The sequence below is a fragment of the Dama dama genome, chromosome 12 (genome assembly GCF_033118175.1).
Source record: "Dama dama isolate Ldn47 chromosome 12, ASM3311817v1, whole genome shotgun sequence".
NCBI lineage: Eukaryota > Metazoa > Chordata > Mammalia > Artiodactyla > Cervidae > Dama > Dama dama.
The window spans coordinates 69688247-69711721 of NC_083692.1; positions in this window are offsets into that span (position 1 = coordinate 69688247).

A 23475-nucleotide genomic window follows, 5' to 3' on the forward strand; every position below is an offset into this window, starting at 1 on the left:
CCTGGCTCTGCCACATATTAGCTGGATAAGCTGGAGAAAGTTTTTTCAGCTCTCTACACCAGTCTCCTCCTTAGTAAAGCAGCACCTTTGATGCTATGCTGTAATATATCTGCAACCCTTATTATAATGCCTGGCATACATTGAGTATTCAAAAATGGAGGTTATCATTATTAATCATTATAAGTGCTATGGTTAGGGATATTACAGAATATTTGATGGTATGTCATTGGATATGTTTTCTGAAAAATTAAGATTTCAATGTTGGGAAGCAGTGTGGTATAGGTGAATAAAACAAAATGAAACAAAAAATGCTGGACTTTGATGTGAAGATGCTTGGGTCAGTTTCCTGTTTTCAGTCAATTTTAACTGACATTCTCCTACATGTGAGGCTTCCCCTGTGGCTCAGCTGGTAAAGAATCTGCCTGCAGTGTGGGAGACCTGGGTTCGATCCCTGGGTTGGGAAGATCCCCTGGAGAAGGGAAGGGCTACCCACTCCAATATTCTGGCCTGGAGAATTCCACAGGCTGTATAGTCCATGGGGTAGCAGAGTCAGACACGACTGAGCGACTTTCACTTTCACTTTCACATGTGAGGCACTGGTTATGTCACCTTAACCTCTGTGAGCTTCAGTCTGTGGGTCAGAAGTTGAGATAAAAAGTCTATTTTTCATGATTGCTGCTGTAAGGAGGACATAACAATAGCTGAGAAAAGCATAATGTGATCTGAAAATCGTTATTGCTTTTACAATGATTACTTAGAAAGTAAAGGATGGGAGGGTTATTTAGGCTGAGAGACAGCATGAATTAAAGGCATGGAAATATAATGACACAGAATGTTCAGGAAATGACCAGAAGGTGGGTGTGACTGGAATAGAAGGTGTGGAAAGAAGTGCTTGGAGTCCTTCATGCAGGGCCTGAATCCCGGGCAGGTTTGGGCTTTATTCTTTGCACAGTAGGGAGTCAGTGAAGGTTTTGAAAGAGTTTCATATGAGTTCTGGAAAGATTATCCTGCCCTCTATTACAATGGGTTGGAAAAATGTCCATTGATCCGATTACTGATGCGATCACCATCTTACTTTTGTTCTCTCCCTTTTCTTGGCTCTGGCCTATGCCATTCTTTCATTATCCTTCAATATCTCTCTCCTGTGAAACTTTAGAAATATATTAAAGTCTAAATTTTGCTCCAGACTTTTAAGTTAGCATCTGGATGGTAGGGCCCAGGCCATACATTAAAAAAAATCAGTCCAGGTGATTCCGATGTCCAGGAAGGACTGAAAGTTTTCTTTTGAATTTTCTCTATACACAACTCCTTATGATTTAGAGGAGTCTATTTAAGTTGCAAGAAATGTCCATACATTACAGTGGCTTAGTGTTAAGATATACCTGGAAATAAGAAAGACAGTAATCTTGCCACTTGGTTATGGCTCCGGGAAATCAACAACAGCAGGGCCCTGAGCAGTATGGGACAGAGAGCATGCTCCGAAGCTTGGGGACGGGATCACAGTTCAGAGACAGGAAGGTGACTCTGGTTTAGCTGTGGAGCTGAGTGATCAGCAGGGACCCAGGGATCCCTTCTCATGTTGTGCTATGACTGTGACTCAGCTACTTTCCCAGTCGGGGCTTCCCTGGTGGCTCAGTGGTAAAGAATCCATCTGCAATGCAGGAGATGTGGGTTTGATCCCTGGGTTGGGAAGCTCCCCGGGAGGAGGAAATTGCAACCCACTCCAGTATTCTTGCCTGGAAAATCCTCCTGGACAGAGAAGCCTGGCGGGATACAATCCGTGGAGTCACTAAGAGTCAGCTATGTGTGAGTGACTAAACGATAACAACTATGAGGTTGCTATAACAACTATGTTATAGCAATAACAGTATCAACTATGAAGTTACTAGTTACTATTATTATCTCGTTTTATGGACAAAGAGAGTCATGGAGAGTCATGGAGGTCATATGGCTAAGAGCTGCAAAACTGAGATTTGAACCCAGGTACTCTGGGTACATGCTTACCCGTTGTGTCATTTATGGAATCTGTTTCTTTACATGGTTAGATAGCCCAAGGTAATAAACCTATGTTTGATCTCATTATGCACTCCAGGCTGATCTCCAGAGTGGTGTGAGGATGGGCAGGCAGCCTGGTATCTGCTTCTCAGTGAACTATGTCTTCCAAGTCTAGATTCAGTGCCCCCTCCCCCTACCTCCCTTTTTCCTTTGAAGTTCTGTGTCTGGCCCCAGGGACCCAGTACATATCATTCAAGTAACTGTGGAATGAATAAACGAATTCATGAATACATAAGGAAGTGAGATTTCAGAAATAAACTCAAGAATAATCAAATTGGAGTTTGAAAGAAGATGGGAAGAACCTTTGTTGGAGTGTGATCATTTGAGAATTTCACTATTAAGAAAGAATGGTACCACTTGACTTTGCCTGCTACCCCATTCTGAGACCCGATGAAGTGTTTTAAAGATGTTCTTAATCTTCTTAGTTTGTAAAATTTGAGAAATCTGAGTGCACTTTGCTGCACTCGTTGCTGCTTTTCCAGAGAGACCATTATGAGAATCAGTTATCATTTAGTATTTTGTTACAAGTCTTGAGCCATAGCAAAAAAGAAGAACTAAAGGAGAAAAAGTTAAGTGTGAGCTGCAACTACTGAAGCCCATGCATTCTAGAGCCCGCACACCACAACTACTGAGCCCGTGTGCCTGGAAATCTGCAACAAGAGAAGCCACTGCAATGAGAAGCCCGCACACTGCAACCATGAGTAGCCCCCGCTCTATGCAAGTAGAGAAAGCCTGTGTGCAGCAGTGAAGACCCAGCATAGCCAAAAATAAGTAAATATAAATAAAATTTTAAAAAGTCATCCTTAAATTTCACTTAAGAAAATCTCATCAACTTTGCAACACTAGGCATATTGGCATTTCATTTGGTTTTTCTTTTACTCATTAAAAAGTAATAATTGAAAGGAAATCTCAGGGACTCTTTTTTGGAACTTCTTATTCAAAAATATGTTAAGAAGAAAATATTATTTTAGTTACGCAGCAGAGTAAGGATAGTTCATCAGTGAAAATGGGGCACACACTGAAGGGGGAAATCAAGAGCAGTGAAAGCCAGCAGGTTGTGGAGGAAGCAGCAGGCAGAGCAGAGAAAGGAACAGCTGCAGATGAGCAATAAACAAGCGCAGGGGCCCAAGTGGGAGCTCCATGCCAAATGAAACCTGTGCAGGAACCTTATTTGTTTCCTTGCAGTTAAGGGGAGACACCACCAGTTAAGGGGAAACACCACCATTCAAATAGACAATACACAGAAGGAAGGCTGTGTACAAACGGGAATCAGGGTTTCCCATCAGAAAAGGTTGTTGTGTCTTTTCCAGTTAAGAACTTGGTAGATAGCTCTGTTCCATTACAGACATTGGCTCTAGTCAGTTAGAAAGGGAGAGCCTAAGAAATGGTCACACAGGATATTCTGACAATGTCACAGGGTGCCTGCAGCTTATGCCCTCGTTTTAAATGAGAGAAAGAAGGTATTTCCTCTCTTAGGAACTGCTTCTGATGATCCCATGATATGTGCAATCTTATGAATACAATATATATAGGGTAATAAGATACTCATGCAACAGACATGTTATATAACACCCTGTGTTGTCTATATTCTCATTCTTTTTTAGTAAATCAAGTTTTACTTTTAATTCTGTGAAATGGTGTCATTTCAATTTATTTTCACACATTCCCTCTAAGGAAATAAACTCATTCTTTAATATCCTATAAAATTTAACCCTATTATTTTTCTCCTCTCAATTTCCTTTATCCCCCAACCTAGTTCCCAGCTGTGGCCAAAACATAGAATATGACAAAATAAAAATATGCAATAAATCTGATTTGTAATTGAGAATCTAAAGAGATAAATGTTCTTGGAACTCTTAGCAAGATCATAATAACAAAATACATATTAGGTACTATGGGAAAAGACTAGAGGAAGAGATATCTTCAATTAGAGTTCCTCAAAACCTATCTTTAGAAATGAATACAAGTAAAAAGTTACTTAGCTTGACTGATTTGCTGTTACATTTTATAAAGATATTATACTTATTATCTAATGATTTTTATAGTCTTCGGTAGTATGGTGAAAAACACTAGCTTTTCTAACCACTTTATAATATGGGGAATGGAGACAGAAATAACTTAAATGATAAGTTTAATTTTTTGAGGCAAAAGAAATAGATGATTTTGGCTAATTCAGTATTTTAGTGGTTCCTGTAAGCCAGTATCTTATGAATCAGTATCAAGTCTCCTTTCTCTGATAAATTTGTTAATTGAAAACCATTATCTATCTGTCTGTAAATACAGAGCAAGAATGATTTTCTTGGTAATTTTTGAACAATTTTGTGAGATAAAGCTAGTTTAAATTTTCAGTAGTCATCTTTATATTATTGCTGAGGTGGTTGGATGTGGTATTGGCGTTAAATCCCCAAATCTGGACGTGACACTGATAAGACATGAAGTGAGGAAGGCATTTGGAAGTTTCAGTTATAGCGGGAGTTCTGGTTCTCTTCCTTTTGGAAACTTGGGAAACTTCAGAGAGCAAGATTTGTTAGTACCTTTGTGCAGACGGAACATCAGCTCAGCAGACTTGCTTCCTACTGGCAGATCCCAGTCTGCTTTGGTTTAGTAATGTGTCCTTTACAACACTTCCAGGTATTTTGGTACTTGATTTAAACAGAAAATATCCTTATGGCATAACCAAATAACCCAGTCAGGTTAATAAAGCAGAATACAATAGTAGAAAAGAAATAATATTGGTGAATTTTGCTTTAAATTCTCAATGAAGAGTCCTTAATGGCAAAAATCAAACTAAACCAAGCAAACATTAACAATAGCCACAACAACATACTCAGAAAAAAACAAAAAAGAGAGAGAGAGAGAGATAGGCTTTTGGCTGTCATTAAAAACAAACTGAAAATTTCAATTTCAAGGTTTTGAGCTTTAGGATAATTTTACAAAGCTAGAAAAACTACTAATGTTTTTCATTGGCATCTGTTTGTTTCTTTGTTCATTTTAAAAGCTTGTTTGTGTGTGTTTGTGTTTAGAATTGGTGGTGGTAAACAATTTCTGAGCTATGGGTTCTGAAAAACCATTATTGATAGGGTCAAAGGAAAATATAAGAAAGACTTTTCTGCTCATGTGGCAGCTTCAGTTCAGCAGAAACGAGATAAGAAAGCTAAACACAGCTGTGAAGACAGAAGGCTGAGAAGCAACGTCCTCTTAGTGTCTTAGACTGGCTCTCAGCCACTGTTCCCAGTGACAGTGGGGCAATGTAATTCTTCCATTCTTTAGCATGGAAACAGTATCACCAGCCCTCAAAGATATCTGAATTTGAAATGAACAAACAAAACGATTGGTCAGGTTTGGCAAAATAAAAGGGAAAATATTAACCTTCTGTGAGGTGGGGGGAGTTGAGAAAGACAGAGACAGAAAAGTGGTAACCACCAGTGGGAGATTTCTAAAGGCATAGCCACCTTAATCCTCACGTGGCTTTTTCTTTTTTCCCTTTCAATAACTATATTTAGCAAGATTCTCTGTTTTCTCCCCTTTACTAAATATGGCATTTAAAGTGACTAGCCCTTTTGATGTTCCTGAATTAGAACTTGTAGGTTGAGGTGAGATTTTTTTTCTCTCTTATTTAACATGATGGAAAATGATTTTTTTGAAGGTATGAGAAAAAAATTATGTTACGAAAACATGGTCCCTGTACTTCACCCCTGGTTAGCCTGATTTTTTCGTTCTGTTCCTCCCTCCCTCACTGTCTTTTTTCTTTCCTTTTTTCCTTTACACTCTTCTTTCTTTCTGTCTTTTTATTACAAAATATTTATATTAAGTGTACAAAGCTTGCAAGGCATAAATCAATGCTTTACTAACAAATAACATTTCAATAGCTGATAAAAATATAGTTATTTGCCTTTAATTTGTTCATTTTTTTCAATGGGGAATTGTTTCTTAATGTATAATTTTAATCAAACTTTAGTTTTGAAATATATTCAATGCTCTGCTGTCCAACCTTTTACCAATATGCATACTTTAGCTGGGATTCTTCTGTAGCTTCAGTATAATTCATGATAATATGATATGGCAAGATTCTACATGAAGTTTGGAATTGTGAAAAAATAGCTTCTATCCAGTGTGGGTAAAGAATCCACATGCAGTGTGGGAGACCTGGGTTTGATCCCTGGGTTGGGAAGATTCCTTGGAGAAGGGAACAGCTACCCACTCCAGTATTCCTGTCTGGAGAATTCCATGGACAGAGGAACCTGGTGGGCTACAGTCTATGGGATTGCAAAGAGTCAGACACCACTAAGCGACTTTCACTTCACTTTCATTGTGGGTTATGTGTATTTATGTGCTCAGTTGTATCTGATTCTTTTCAACCCCATTAACTGCAGCCCGCCAGGCACCCCTGTCCATGGGATTCTCCAGGCAAGAACACCGGAGTGAATTTCCATTTCCTCCCCCAGGGGATCTTCCCGACCCAAGGATTGAACCCAGGTCTCTTGCGTTACAGGCAAATTCTTTACCACCAAGCCACCGGGGAAGCCACCAGGGAAGTGGGGGTTATAGTGTTATAATTTTTTTCATTACATTCCAATCATCTGAGAATTGGAAATCCAGGTGTGGTATATATAATGACTGCATGCAGGTTGGCTAAAATGCTTCATTTTCATCCATCCCAGATAGTATTATATTTTGAAGCACATTGCATTGTCTTGTTGTTGATGGATTAACCAAAATACCAGGTCAGATGCCTAAACTAGGTGACATGTTGAGAATAGAGAAGCTTTTCCCCCTTTCACTCCTAACACCTTAGCTTTGATTATATACATGATTTTTCTCCCATGATGTCTGCTCTCAATAACAAGTTGTTTTGAATGATATTATCTTGTCAGATGTTTTACCTTGGTGGAATAAAGGGATTTTCAAACATAAGAAATAATGCATCTCATGTGTAGTGGTTTAGTTTGGGATCTTACTAACAGAATAATTGTAGTCACTATATTTGGAAAGTAGCCTGATAATGTAAGAGGAAAATATTAAAAATTGTATCTTTAAGGCTATTAATAATAAATTAAATGTATTTCTTTGACAAAATAATTCAAAAATCACTTTATTACTGCAGGCTACACATTTTTTGTTATTGCAATAATTCTGAGTTTTCGCATGTGTGTGTTGCTTTGTAGCCCTGCATATCTCCTTGTTTTATGCCTGAAACTAAATTAATTACTTTGTTTAATTTCATGAACATGCCAAGCTGCAGTTATGAATAGCTACTAATATCAGGTGTTTACAGGACAAGTATGAGATGTTACAATAAATATCTACCCAATTACCCAATGACTGAGGGCAATATTGCTTCTAGGTAAGTTGGACAAATTATAAATTCCATATATTTAACAGGAAATGAAACAATTGCAAAGTCAGCAGTGAACTTTTGTTAAAATCAGATGATGCCCACAATGTCCAGTTAAACTTCATTAAGAAACAAATTTTAAAATACAGTCTTACCTAAGACAAAGGTTTCTGAAGCCAAAAAGATATCAGTGAAAACAGCAATGCACCTTGAATGTCCATTCTACAGGTGCATTCAAAATATTTTGATAGACCTTCAGCAGGTGAAGGGAAATCAGTGTGGGAGGGCAGTTTAGCCCTGAACTGTGGCTTTATAGGACATAGCTTAGAAAAAAGATGTAAGCATATTTGTCAAATACAAAATAATGATGACAGATTTTTGTACCAATGCTGTAGACTTTGCAGAGTTCACATATTTATGTAAATTATTTTATTTAATCCTTAAGCAATTTCATGGAAGAAGTTGGTGGAATTAATGTTTCCCCAAATGATTCTTATTTTACTAATGAGAGAATTAATGCTGAATTAGAAAGAGCATGCACGCATGCACACAGAATTAGAACTAGGGTGAGGCTGAAGGTCAGGTTGCAGGTTAGAGTATGTCCAAACTGAAATTAGGCTGGGCCTCTCCTGTTAAATGACCTGCAGCAGGATTTGCTCCACTTAGTGGAGGTGTGTCTCTTTCTATCAGGGTGAGGAAGGGGAGATAAGATTTGATAGGGCTTGAGATTGTTCTCTTGATAGGACGTTGTGCTCTGAGCCTATATTTAGTCCTGAATTACAGCTATCTCTGTTTACCTGGATTGTTAATATTATGCCAGATCAGAAGAAGGAAAATGCATGAATACCTACAAGTTTGGGTCCTGTAGTTAACTTCATAGTTGAGGAGATTTCTGCTAAGCCTTGTACCTGGCTCTATACCTTCCTCTCTTCTCACAGGATCTTGTCTTATTTATCTCCTCTTTTGAGTTTGGTTAAGTCTTGTCTAACCGCTAAGGATAAATAGCTTTGGCTCTTTGCAGTCATTTCCTGCCCTGTCCTACTACTTTGATTCCTGCCTAGAAAAAAGAAAATAGAGACCAAAAATACAAAGACCCTGGTAACTACTTCCGTTGTGATCTTAGAGTCTTAGGAGGGGTCTCCGGTTCTTGAGACTTTTCTGAGTTGCCTACTTATTCTTTTGCTATATATATGCTTCTAAAATTTGGGGCTGTTTGTGAAGTTGTGTTGACTCACTTTGTTTTTCTGGCATTACCTCCAGGATGTGCATGTGGGTTAGGAGTGGCACCAACCTTAGTGGAATATGTTTGCTTTTGTTCTGCTCTTTTTCAGATTTTTGGTGATTTTTATAACCCCTCTAAATTTTAGTTGCTGCTGCTGATCCCACCCAACGTTAAGTTATAATTTGCAAGTTTTTTGGATATTTTAGAAAAGAGATTCTGAGTTCTGATTTCACACTTTCACTTGAAAACCACCTCAACCTTTTCAGTTAAAGTATCTAAAACACAAAATGTGCAATTATACAGTATATTTGTGGTGTTAATATTAGAAAGTATTCATTTTCTATGAATAATATCCTTGTCTAAATGGCTTTTTTAATTTTTAAATTATGAAATTATGATAACACATTTACAGGAGACTTGGAAATTTATTTAAATGGCTTTTGATGACTGAATGTCTCTGTTTTGGACAAGTGGCTGACCCTTTTAGGACATTATAAGCCTGTATTTGATTGACTCACTATGTTGGTGGCATTTTATGATATTGACCATTTCTTCTACAAACTCTATTCTTTTGCTTTTACTAAATTTTTCTGAGTTGATTTCAGTCTTTCTTGTTTTTGCTTGATTTCTTCATGAGAACTTCTTCCTCTGTCTGCTTTTAAAACAGTTTCTTGACCCATTGGCCTTTTTGGAGAATATGCATTCCTGTCATATTCTTCTATATTATGTACAGGAATGGAAAGAGAGCAGAGGATGGGGGAAATTAATTGTTTAGATGGGGTCATTTGAGTTTAAGGTGGCTATGAAATTTCTAGAAAGTGACTTATTTTAGACATTTAGATATATGAGGCAGGATTAAGAGAGAAATCCATGATAGAAATTTAGATAAATAGCCTCAGTTTAGTTCAGTTCAGTCACTCACTTGTGCCCGAGTCTTTGTGACCCCGTGGACTGCAACATGCCAGGCTTCCCTGTCCATTGCCCGCTCCCGGGGATTATTCAAACTCATGTCCATTGAGTCAGTGATGCCATCCAACCATCTCATCCTCTGACGTCCTCTTCTCCTCCTGCCTTCAATCTTTCCCAGCATCAGGGTCTTTTCCAATGAGTCAGTTCTTTGCATCAGGTGGCCAAAGTATTGGAGTTTCAGCTTCAGCATCAGTCCTTCCAATGAATATTCAGGACTAATTTCCTTTAGGATGGACTGGTTGGATCTGCTTGCTGTTCAAAGGACTCTCAAGAGTCTTCTCCAACACCACTGTTCAAAAGCATCAATCCTTTGGTGCTCAGCTTTCTTTATAGTCCAACTCTCACATCCATACATGAGTACTGGAAAAACCATAGCTTTGACTGGATGGACCTTTGTTGGCAAAGTAATGTCTATGCTTTTTAACATGCTATCTAGTTTGGTCATAGCTTTTCTTCCAAGGAGCAAATGTCTTTTAATTTCATGGTTGCAGTCACCATCTACAGTGATTTTGAAGCCCCCCAAAATAAAGTCTGTCACTGTTTCCACTGTTTCCCCAACTATTTGCCATGGGACCAGATGCCATGATCTTTGTTTTCTGAATGTTGAGTTTTAAGCCAACTTTTTCACTCTCTTCTTTCACTTTCATCAAGAGCCTCTTTAGTTCTTCTTCACTTTCTGCCATAAGGGTGGTGTCATCTGCATATCTGAGGTTATTGATACTTCTCCCAGCAATCTGGATTCCAGTCTGTGCTTCCTCCAGACCAGCGTTTCTCATGATGTACTCTGCATATAAGTTAAATAAGCAGGGTGACAATATATAGCCTTGATGTACTCCTTTTCCTGTTTGGAACCAGTCTGTTGTTCCATGTCCAGTTGTAACTGTTGCTTCCTGACCTGCATACAGATTTCTCAAGCGGCAGGTCAGGTGGTCTGGTATTCCCATCTCTTTCAGAATTTTCCAGAGTTTGTTGTGGTCCACTTGGTCAAAAGTTTTGGCATAGTCAATAAAGCAGAAGTAGATGTTTTTCTGGAAATCCCTTGCTCTTTTTATGATCCAGTGGATGTTAATTAAATAGCCTAGGGCCCACCAAATACCAAATCTTATCTACTTTATATCTTCCATTTGTTTAATGTTTGAGCTCTGGGACTGCAACTCACCACCTACTGTTTATCTGAATGTCTCAGATAAACACAAATAATAACATGTCCCAACATGTCCCAAATTTCATTAATTGCTCCCCACTCTTCTGCCATCTTTACCTTTCCTGTATTTCCATTTTTTTAATTTCATAGATCATGTCACCCTGAGCCCTTCAACCTAGGTTTCCTGGGAGTCAATCTACAACTTCTTTCTTTTCCTCATCATCTATAATGTCATTGATTGAGTACTGTAGATCCTACCTACTGAATATCATGCTTAATCCGTATACTCTTCTGTGTTTATAATAACAGCAATCTGACTAAATGTTATTTAAACATCAAGGACTTTGGAATTTCACACAATGGAGATACTGGAGTGAAGCTATTTCCAACTCTAGTTTAGCAGTCTAGATGGTCTGGAGCTATCTGAGCTCTAGCATGGCTTTTTTGCAGTGTCCTTGGTCTTCTTTGCTGGGTTGCATATAGCAGTAAGCATTACCCTTCACATAACCGTATCCAGAGGGCAAGGGATACAGTTATTTCTTGAAATTCTCCATATCTTTTTCAGGGTGGAAAAACCTCCCCTTAAGAATTCTTCCCTATCCTCCACTCACTAAACACACACACACAAACACACACACCCACATACACACACATCCACCATCAGCTCTCCCTTGGGTCTGTTGGTCAGGATTGGGTCACAGCACTGCCGCTCTTTGCCTATCTGGCCTTCTAAGCCTCTGTAATTAGAGGTGGGCTCTGCCAAGAAGGAAGGAAGGTAAGGAAGTGGCTGTTGGGTGTCTGTCATGGTCTCCATCCCCTGCTCCTCCCTCTAGTTTCTCAACTCTTGCTGGAGTTAAGGTTTTTATCGTGTCTGGCATAAGCTGTTTCAATAGACTTCTGAATTATCTCCCTGTTGTCCTTGTTATTAACATCAAGTCTACTGGAGTTAGCTTTCTAAAATGCATTGCAAGTATTAAGAAAAAATGCTATTTACTTTAATTCACCATTTTGTAATAACATTTCCCACATTTACTTAAAAAGTTTAAATGAGTTAAAAGTACACATATTCATTAGGAAAGAGATATTTAGAAATTGGATCCACAGTTAAAGTTGATGTCTAAAACTTCTGAGTAAGAAACTACAACTCTTGAGCTCTGAGGGGTGATGGGGGAGGCATTGCCTGGAATGGCATTCCTTTTCCTTGGTCAGTAGAAACAGTACAAGTCTGCTGCCACTCTTTAGGTATTGGGGAAATGACCTTCTCTCAAATTATTGGACATAAACCTAGTCATTATATTTTAGAAGCAAATAATGTGGACACCTAATATAATTTATATTAAAGGAACATCTGGTGAGCTAAATAAATCATTGTAATAAAATTATAAATTCACAGAGAATTCATGCTTTTAAAGAACATTGCTCTGTTTTTTATTAAAAAGAATCTCTTGTAATGGAAATAAGTTCAGATTTAAGAAAAAATTGCTTTCTGAAATCAAGGACTGTCTGGATATATATATATATTTTAAATAGAAGTTCAATAAAATGTAGAAATGTGATGCAGCATGCTTTTATGCAAATAAAGAAGCTTTCAAGATACCATGGACATTTTGGTCCTGTAGTTGTTTGGAAAAAATTATGATAGCCTTGATTTTGGCCTTTTTATGTCATGGAAAGACCATTTCAATATCATATTTTATTTAAAGAATTCTTGTTATTATTGAATTAGTATTAAAAATGATGTTAATGGTATAGTTATAATGTATATGCCTGGCTGATAATATTTTGGTCTGAATATACATGACTACATCTGTATACAATATTAATAGAAAATAATATTTTTTGCAGAAACAGGATCATCATGTTCATATTTTATATCTTGCTTTTTTCACTTACAATGTATCATAAATATTAGAACATATTTTCTACTATGTCATAGTTATATTAATTTTTATAAGAAATTAATTTTTTAGTTGTGTTTATAAGTTAGTTTTTAAATTAGTATTTCTTCCTAAAGTGTCCACACTAATGTCTGGGCAAGACTTAATAGCCAGGGTAACCACTGGGCTTTTATACTTTATAAAAGCATAAAACCATTGGACTTTTTTACTTTATAGTACCATTAATATATAATATATATAATTTATGTTTATAAATCCATCCAATATCGAAAGGGGAACATGTGGGCAGTTTGGGAAAGAAAATAAAGGAGGAGTCTAGTTCTTCATTGGGTAAATAGTCTGTTCTTCTCTTTTTCCATGCCCACATTTAAGCTTTTCATCCACAAACTATGAGAGCTAGGAAAGCTCCACATAGGAGGCTAGACTCCCAGGCCCAAGTATCACATGTGGGTTGTGGGTTTTACTTTCTCCTCTTGGAGCTCCTGGCTCCTAGCTTTAAAGGAACAAAGTTCTCAGAACTCCTTATAAAAGAGCACATCACCAGCTTAATTTTGGTGGGGGCTCATTCACTGAAGAAGGTCACATTTATGACTACTTATAGAACTATATTATGTGCATCACACCTCTTCCTGTGTGTAAGTTAAGTGGTTAAGGAAGAGCTTGACACATAATAAGCACTCAAAAAACAACTGTTCTCATTCTTACTATTTTAAAGGATGTTCTGGCTTTAGAGTCCTACCAAATACAAAATCTTGGGCCCAAAACTCTAATTTCATTGGTCTAGGTAGGGGACCAGGCATCACTGTTTTTAAACACCTCCCTTGCTACTTTGAATGTACATTCAGCATTGAGACCCGGTGATCTCTATAACAGGCCATTGCATTAGCTAACTTCAGTTGTATACATATTTTGTTGACAGGCAGGATTCTATATGATTCACACACTCATTTAAATCTCACAGCAATTTAAACAGGGATTATCTCTGCTATGAAGGTGAGAAAACTGAAGCTCAGTGAGGTATTAAGTAACTTGACCAGTGCGACACAGCTGAGGCAAATTGCAGAGCTGGGATTTGAACCCAGAATTGGAGCATGCAGTAAAATAGAATGTCTAGTTATAGGAGTGGCTTCCCAGGTGGCGCTAGTGGTAAAGAACCTGCCTGGCAATGCAAGAGACTGAGGAGACATGGATTTGATCCCTGGGTTGGGAAGATCCCCTGGAGGAGAGCATGACAATCCTGTCCAGTATTCTTGTCTGGAGAATCCCATGGACAGAGTAGCCTGGCAAGCTACGGTCCGTAGGGTTGCAAAGAGTCAGACATAACTAAAGGACTTAACACACACACACACATAGTCGTAGGAGAGGAATGCTGAAAGCTTCATCACATTTCCCTCTATAGGAATATAGTATCTTAACAATACCAGAACTTGGATTTTATTACTGAAGGGCTAGTTAATATGTCTATAGAAATTGGGGATCAAAGACAAATAAATGCTCCTGGATATCACAACCTCATTAGCTTATGAGCAACTAGTTATGCCTTTATTACTGGGTTGTAAATTAAAGTGAATTCTAATTAATTTCTAAAATAAATAATAAATGGATAAGAAATAATAGCAAATCTCTGGTAAACTTATACATCTGAGTAAAAAGAAAATGTTTATCAATTTGTTTAGAAGTGAGCGTTTGTTCAAAGTTATTATTTTAAATATGTCCATGTAAATCTTTCTGGAGTTGACTGTAGCTTACAATTTTTATTTTTCTCACAGTTCTTATTAAACAATTTTGTTAAGTAGGAAGTACTTAAAATTGTAGTTCATGACTAAGATAAGTCTTGTCAATGATATAAAATAATACATGTAGCTGCCTAAAATTGCAGGTCTTGTCTATAAAATGCATCACATAAATCAAAGATATTTTAATTTTCACATTCAGTGACTCAGAATCACGTTTAAATTTTGACATTACCCAAATATGTTTATATAGACAACAAATGTGGGTTTTGGGGACAGAAGAATGGCAAACTTTTGAGAAAGTTAGAAGGATCAAGTTTTTGGAAGTAATGTCCTTTTTCAAGTTTTAGGAAGTAATGTCCTTTTCAGGAGAAGTAAAGCTGAGAAGGAACTCTGCAGAATGAGGAGAGAGACCTCCATAGCTTGAAAATATCACCGAGTGTTTGACTGCTGGCAAAAGAAGCCTGAGATAGGGATCTATGATGACCAAGATCCTCTCCTTAAATAGTTTGTGTTGTTAATCTGTACATGTGGTCATGGATTTCTTGTGATATGCAGTGAGTAAAAACTTATAGATGATTGAGCTGAGTAAACACTCACTGCTCAAAACTTACTGAATAATTAATGCAAACCTCTACCTTTCTTATTTGTGAGCTACTATGAATTTGGAAGGCTCAGTTTTGAAAACAAAATTAAAGCCAACTGGCTCTGGTTATTTTATTTTTCTTTATTGATGATTTAAGGCCATAATGATGTGATGCACATTGTTCAGTCTTCTAAAATTTAGGAATTCTCTGGTCTAGTGTGAACTAGTCAAACATTCCAAGTATTAGGAGTACATTTGTAGCCACCTCTGGACATAGATTTCATTATATAAATCTTAAATACATTGTTAATAAATGCCTTCATAAGTCTGTGCAAATGAAGATTGGACATTCTGAATATTTAAGGAAATTGTCATTAACACTTCAAATGTGTTTGAATGTTGAAAATCTTTCATTCATATCTCTTAATTAGAAATATTTTGAAAGCTGAATTTCTCAATTTACATTATTTTTCTAGGCATTATTTTGTTTTTGAAGATGAAATGTCCATTTGAGAAAATAGATATCCTAAATAATTTTAAGAATAATGCTTATGGACAAAAATGAGATTTAGTCTTATTTTTAAGACAAAGCCATTGCAAAGAAATTGGTCTGACATCCCTTGCCTCCTTAATTCATTATGTTGGTGGTACCTAAGTTAATAGGTTGGGTAATGTCAAAATTCAAATGTGACTCTGAGTTACTGAGTGTGAAAATTAAAATATCTATGCCTAAAGCTCTTACAAGAGACTGAGCAGACAGAGCCTTCATCTCCATGGCATGTATGTGTGCTTGGTCATGTCATACTCTTTGCAACCCCATAGACTGTTGCCTGCCAGGCTCCTCTGTCTATGGAACTTTCCAGGCAAGAATACTGGAGTGGGTTGCCATTTCCTACTTCAGGGGATCTGCCCGACTCAGGGATTGAAACCGCATCTCTGGCATCTCCAGCATTGGCAGGTGGGTTCTTTAATACTGAGCTACCTGGGAAGCCCTCTCTCCATGGCAGCACTATCCAGTTGAAAAATAAAGTGAGCCATGTTACAAGTCATACACGTAATTTAAAATTTTCTAGTAGCCACATTAAAAAGAAGTAAAAAGGAGAAAGAGAAATTAATTTTAATAATTTAACTTGAATCTAAGATGTTATTGTTTCAGCACGTAACCAATATAAAAATATTGGTAAGATATTTTACCTTTTTTTGTACTAACCTTTCAAAACTTGCTCATGTTTTACACTTACTCAGTCCAGCCATATTTCAAGTGCTTAATAGTCACATGTTGTCGGTGGCTACCAGATTGGTTAGTAGGGATTTGTGGTATTATTGAGCAAACACTTAGGCACCAGTGTAGGGAGTGAAGACTTGCCTTTGTTCAGGATCTAGGGTAAGAGCCTCCATTTCAAGATTCCTCAGAAAGATGCACACCTGTTGGCTTACTGCATTTGGTCAGGAGGGGCTGCTAGATCTGCTAACTTGGGAGTCCTGAAGGACAACAGCAGTGTGCCAAAGCACCTCCGGGTCTTGCAACTGGACGATGACTGCCAAAGGGACTTGGGAGAGGTGGGGACTCTGCCAAGTATCAGCAGAAATTAAAAATCCCCTCCATTTATGCTGCTCTGCTGCTAGGTCAAAAAACAGAAACTTCTGAGCCTTCTACCACTAGTCTGACTGCCACTCCCTGAGAGAGACAAACAGCCTGACCTGTAGTAACATTGAGAATAAAACACAATCCTGTAGAGAGGAAGAAAGAGCCCAACTAACTTGGGGAGGGTGAATCACTTGAGGAAAGAAGAACAACTAGGATAGAAAGAGTTCTGTAAATTAAAACTCATGAAAAAATAGAAGAGAAATCAAGCAGAAAAGTAGTGACTCTCAAAGAGATACCTTTAGAGTATAAAAGGGATTTTTTTAGAACTGTCTAATCAGCTTGGGTTCCTAAAATGAAAAACCACAGACTGGGTGACTTAAACAGAAAACTTTTAGTTCTCATGGTTCTGGAGTCTAGGAAATCTAAGATCAAGCTGTCAGCAGATTCAGTTCTTGGTCAGGGACTTCTTCCTGTCTTGCAGACAGTTTTCTTCTCTTGCTGTACCTCACATGGTGAAGAGGAAAACCTCTGTTCTCCTGATAGGGGCACTAACCCCATCCTGGGGCCTCCACCCTTTAGACTTCATTTAAACCTAAGTACCTCTCAAAGGCCTCTCTTGCTAGTAACATCACATTGGAGCTTTGGCTTCAACATGTGAATCTGGTAGAACATAAACATTCAGTCTATAACTGATTTCCAAAAGAAAAAAATTTCATAGTTGAACTGAAAAAGAACATAATGTTTGCTGAGAATAGAATTAGTGTTTGAGGAGATCAAGGGAGAGAAATAACTTATAAATCAGCAAAACCACAGAGAAACATGATTGTTGGGATCAGGCAACGTTCAGGAGTTTTAACATGTGAAAAGCAGGACTTCTAGAAACAGAGAATAGAATATATGAAAAAGCAACAGGTGGAAGATTACACTGTTGTTCAAAAATACTCCTTGCTTCACCTCTTCATGGCAGAATATATTTCCTGCTCCACTGACTCTGATCTTGGCCCTGTGGACAATGTGCCAGTTTCTGAGCTGAGACCTGCAGAAGTCAGCCAAACTTCTGCCAGCTCTCTGAAATGTCTACTTTTCTCCACCAAAAGAAGAACGTGTACTAGAGTTATGGTTCCTTAAGATACTGGTCCTGGGCAAAGACCTGTGGAGTTAATCTGAACCCTACCCAAGGTTGAGGGTCTGGACTACCCACCCCAGTTGAGTCTAGTTAAGACCAGCTGGACTACAGCCAAACTATAGACCTGGGAGCAAGTTTGTTGTAACTCAGAACAATTTGGGGTCATAGGTGAGGCAGCATAATTACAATACAAATATGACTAATACAAAAAAATTCAACAGATAATTGAAGAAAATTTTCTTGAGTTGAAAAGGACTTGAATGTTTAGATTGAAAAGGCTCATTCAGTCCCAAAGAAAATTAAGGAAAACAAATGAATTTACAAATAAATATTTACAAATTTACAAATAATTCACCAGGATGGTAAATTTTTAAGGATAAATTATAAAGGATAAAGAATGAGAATCATTCTATTGTCAACATTCTTATCATTCTTTATAAAGAAAGCACAATTTTTGTTTTGTTTTAAAGAACACAGGAAAAAGAACTGCTAACTAGAGATTATTTTCTTATCCAAGAAACCTATCCAAGATCATTTATCTGGCAGGGCAAGACAAAGTTAAAGCATTTGAGAATATACCACTCAGGCATTAATTTGAAGACAATCCTCGAGGAAGGATTGCAACCTTTTGCCAAATGATTCCAATCATTTATCTCAAGACAATAGAAGATAAGGAGGGGAGGAAAGAGTGATAAGAAGCCTGGAATAATTAAGCCTTATTAGGTGATTAAAAAAAAAGCAAAATGGCTATCTGAGGAGGCCTTACAAATAGCTGTGAAAAGAAGAGAAATGGAAAGCAAAGGAGAAAAGGAAAGATATTCCCATTTGAATGCAGGGTTCCAAAGAATAGCAAGGAGAGATAAGAAAGCCTTCCTCAGTGATCAGTGCAAAGAAATATAGAGGAAAACAATAGAATGGGAAAGACTAGAGATCTCTTCAAGAAAATTAGAGATACCAAGGGAACATTTCATGCAAAGATGGGCTCAATAAAGGACAGAAATGGTATGGACCTAACAGAAGCAGAAGATATTAAGAAGAGGTGGCAAGAATACACAGAAGAACTGTACAAAAAAGATCTTCACCACCCAGATAATCACGATGGTGTGAACACTCACCTAGAGCCAGACATCCTGGAATGTGAAGTCAAGTGGGCCTTAGAAAGCATCACTATGAACAAAGCTAGTGGAAGTGATGGAATTCCAGTTGAGCTATTTCAAATCCTGAAAGATGATGCTGTGAAAGTGCTGCACTCAATATGCCAGCATATTTGGAAAACTCAGCAGTGGCCACAGGACTGGAAATGGTCAGTTTTCATTCTAATCCCAAAGAAAGGTAATGCCAAAGAATGCTCAAACTACCGCACAATTGCACTCATCTCACACGCTAGGTAAAGTAATGCTCAAAATTCTCCAAGCCAGGCTTCAGCAATATGTGAACCGTGAACTTCCAGATGTTCAGGCTGGTTTTAGAAAAGGCAGAGGAAACAGAGATCAAATTTCCCACATCCGCTGGATCATTGAAAAAGCAAGAGAGTTCCAGAAAAACATCTATTTCTGCCTTATTGACTATGCCAAAGCCTTTGACTGTGTGGATCACAATAAACTGTGGAAAATTCTGAAGGAGATGGGGATACCAGACCACTTGACCTGCCTCTTGAGAAACCTGTATGCGGGTCAGGAAGCAACAGTTAGAACTGGACATGGAACAACAGACTGTTTCCAAATATGAAAAGGAGTATGTCAAGGCTGTATATTGTCACCCTGCTTATTTAACTTATATGCAGAGTACATCATGAGAAATGCTGGTCTGGATGAAGCACAAGCTCGAATCAAATTTTGGGAGAAATATCAGTAACCTCAGATATGCAGACGACACCACCCTTATGGCAGAAAGTGAAGAGGAACTAAAAAGCCTCTTGATGAAAGTGAAAGAGGTGAAAAAGTTGGCTTAAATCTCAACATTCAGAAAACTAAGATCATGGCATCTCGTCCCTTCACTTCATGGCAAACAGATGGGGAAACAGTGGAAACAGTGTCAGACTTTATTTTTTGGGGCTCCAAAATCACTGCAGATGGCGACTGCAGTCATGAAATTAAAAGACGCTTACTCCTTGGAAGGAAAGTTATGACCAACCTAGATAGCATATTAAAAAGCAGAGACATTACTTTGCCAACAAAGGTCCATCTAGTCAAGGCTATGGTTTTTCCAGTAGTCATGTATGGATGTGAGATTTGGACTATAAATAAAGCTGAGCACTGAAGAATTGATGCTTTTGAACTGTGGTGTTGGAGAAGACTATTGAGAGTCCCTTGAACGGCAAGCAAATCCAACCAGTCCATCCCAAGGAGATCAGTCCTGAGTGTTCATTGGAAGGACTGATGTTGAAGCTGAAACTCCAATACTCTGGCCACCTGATGTGAAGAACTGACTCATTTGAAAAGACCCTGATGCTGGGAAAGATTGAAGGCAGGAGGAGAAGGGGACAACAGAGGATGAGATGGTTGGATGGCATCACCAACTCAATGGACGTGAGATTTGGTAAACTCCGGGAGTTGATGATGGACAGGGAGGCCTGGCGTGCTGCGATTCATGGGTTCGCAAGGAGTCGGACACGACTGAGTGACTGAACTGAACTGAACTGAAGTGATTAAAAATTAAGTGAGAATTTATTATATAAAGAGAAGATTAGTTACACAAAAAGAGCAATGCTGAACGAGGTAACACAATCGTAGCTTGAAGTTAAAAATTATAGACTGTTGTTCAGTTGCTAAGTTGTGTCTGACTTTTTGTGACCCTTTTTTGCAATAAGCTTTTGTTTAACATTGACATAGTAATAGAATGTATATTATATATTATCTTTATTTGGGATGGGACTTATAATAAAAAAAGTAGAAGCGATGACAGATTTTCTTTTCTTGGGCTCCTAAATCACTGTGGATGGTGACTGCAGCCGTGAAATTAGAAGATGCTTGCTTTTTGGAAGGAAAGTTATGACAAACCTAGACAGCATTTTAAAAAGCAAACACATCACTTTGTTGACAAAAGTGTGTATAATCAAAACTATGGTTTTCCCAGTAGTCATGAATGGATGTGAGTGCCATAGAATTGATGCTTTCGAATTGTGGTGCTGGAGAAGGCTCTTGAAAGTCCCTTGGACAGTAAGGAGATCCAACCAGTCAGTCCTAAAGGAAATCAACCCTGAATATTCATCAGAAGGACTGATGCTGAAGCTGAAGCTCCAGTATTTTCGCCACCTGATGCAAAGAGCCGATTCATTGGAAGAGATCCTGATGCTGGGAAAGACTGAAGGCAGAAGGAGAAGAGGGCAGCAGAGGATGAAATGGTTAGACAGCACCATCGACTCAATGGACGTGAATTTGAACAAACTTTGGGAGATAGTGAAGGACAGGGAATCCTGGCATGCTGCAGTCCATGGGGTCGCAAGGTCAGACACAACCTTGTGATTGCACAACAGCAAAGGAATAAAGTCACCCTCTCAGTCAGTCACGTGAGCTGAGTAATTCGGCATGTGCTGGGTGCTGGTAGAGAATACTGTGTTATCTACTCTCTTTAGTATAATGCTTTTAGTTTTCTGGCATATAATGCAATTTAGAACTTTAAAACAAACTTGATTTTTATGCTTTTAGTTATGAAAATAGCATTTATATTTTATATTCTGTTCTTTAATACATTCTTCCTGTGAAAGATATAGTTTTCTTTCTCTAAATGTTTATTATGTTGGACTTTAGGGATATTGAGCAAAGTGATAATTTAAATTCTGTTTTGCTCAAATACGAGCTTATTTTTCTGAAATTCTACTAAAATCTGGCTTTTTACTCAATATTTATAATGACTGATGACTAAGTTACACCTTTCTTTTCGTATGCAGAGTTGTTATTATGTGGTTTTTAGAGTTATGCCTTTATGTTGTTAACGTGTACATAGCTTGTTAGATACACTGCTAGGAAATTATTTATCATTGCATTAATTGAAGCAGAATATTTTTTCAAAGGGACAGTGGACTATAAGGAAGGATATTTTCTGAGAGTCTATCAATGAGATATAATATATTATGAGATTCTGCAGGCATGATAAGTATTTCAAGTCCAGGTGCAGTTTCTGATTTCTTCCTCATTATTGAAACTTACAGAGAAATTTTAGTGGAAAAGGAGAGAACAGGTAACCATTAAGCGGTGATAGTGACCAAGTTTATATGAGTATTTACATTTCAGCTCACTTATTACAGGTCTGAGCTTAAATCAGTCTTGTCTTTTCATTGCATTTGGCATACAGCTCCACTTTTAAAATCCATCTTTTCTCTCTCTTCCTTCTTTCTTTTCCTTAAAGAAATGTGTCTGACAATTTTCAAAGCTGATGCCCAGGTTTATAAATTGCTCATGATGAAGCACTGACAAAGACAGAATCCAGACCAAGCTGATGTCTTTCCAATAGCTCAAAACCATTGTTTCCTTGGTCTCCAAAATCTATTTTTGTAATATTATCCGAAAAAAAGGTCAAAATCTATTTTCACATTCCCACTTCTCTCTGATTTCCATAACACAACACATGAGTCTTTGATTTTTTCCCCTTGCTGGTTGCCATACAAAGAATTATACAGCTCAGTAAAACAAAAGACTCAGCACTGAGTGGTTCATCCAAGTGGCTAAAGGGATTTTGAGATAGGTTAATGGTTCTGATTGTTTTCTCATATTGATTTTTAAGGCAATTATATTTTATTTATGTGGGGGAAACTTGGAATTGCATGTGAACTGTCTTGAGGGTAAACTAGGTCTCTTAAAGTTGAAAAGTCTTAGGTGAATCTGTAATGACTTTAAATAAAGACAGAAGAATATGCTGATAAATACTCCTCTCATTTTAAGAACGGTTATGACTGTAGAGAACCTAACTGGACAAAGTGGTTAAATTAGATTAATTGAATAGATCATATTTAGTAGCCACCAAAAGCAGACAGAAAAGGTGATCCTTTCTGCCTCTAGTCCAAAGATAGGCCAAAAGTGTGAATTATCTAAGGTGAGGTGCTGTGGGGGAGGAGAGAGCACTGCATCTTGGATAGTCGGGGAGCTGGTTGACACCTCGCTGCTCAGTTTTTGAGATTACTTACAGCTTTTCTAAAGGTTGCTTCAGATGCCCCTCACATCTAGTTCTAGAATCCCGAGATAAATGCATTTCTTTTTGCAGTGCTGGCTTGAAGTTTTTGGATCTATTTCAAGTGGAGCAGATGACTAATCACCCCCTTCTGCTAGTTGATAATAGGTTGTCTATAAAACCTTGTTTTTGTATGGTTACCTTATTGTGAAGTTCATGTCTTTTGAGGAATGTTCACAACTGAAAGGCAAAGAAAATGTCCACTCCAGGGTGTAGTAAAGCTGACAGGGAAAAAAAAAAAACCCACTAAATGACTTGGCTCTGTTGTTTTTTAGTTTCCTGAGAGAAAGTGGCCTTGACCCCCATGCATTACTGCTTTTGAGACTGTAACAGCAGATGGTATGAAATGACAGTTGGTGAAGACAACTAAAGGTGTTTATAACATCGCAGGGTTGTGCAGGTGACTTTAAAAACAAAGGATTTGGAAGTGATAAGAAGTGGAGACTGGCAGTAGAGATGTAATAAAGCCACTAGGTACTTGAGGCAATGTCCTTATTTTATTTTTTCTTTTATTGCATCTGATTGCAAATTAAAGTGGAAAAAAATTAACTCCAGGCAAAAAAGAATATTCAGCTCCTGCCTCAGTGGTTTCCAGAACAAAAAAATGTAGTCTTTGATTTTTAGATATGATTTTTTTTTTTGTTTTGTTTTGC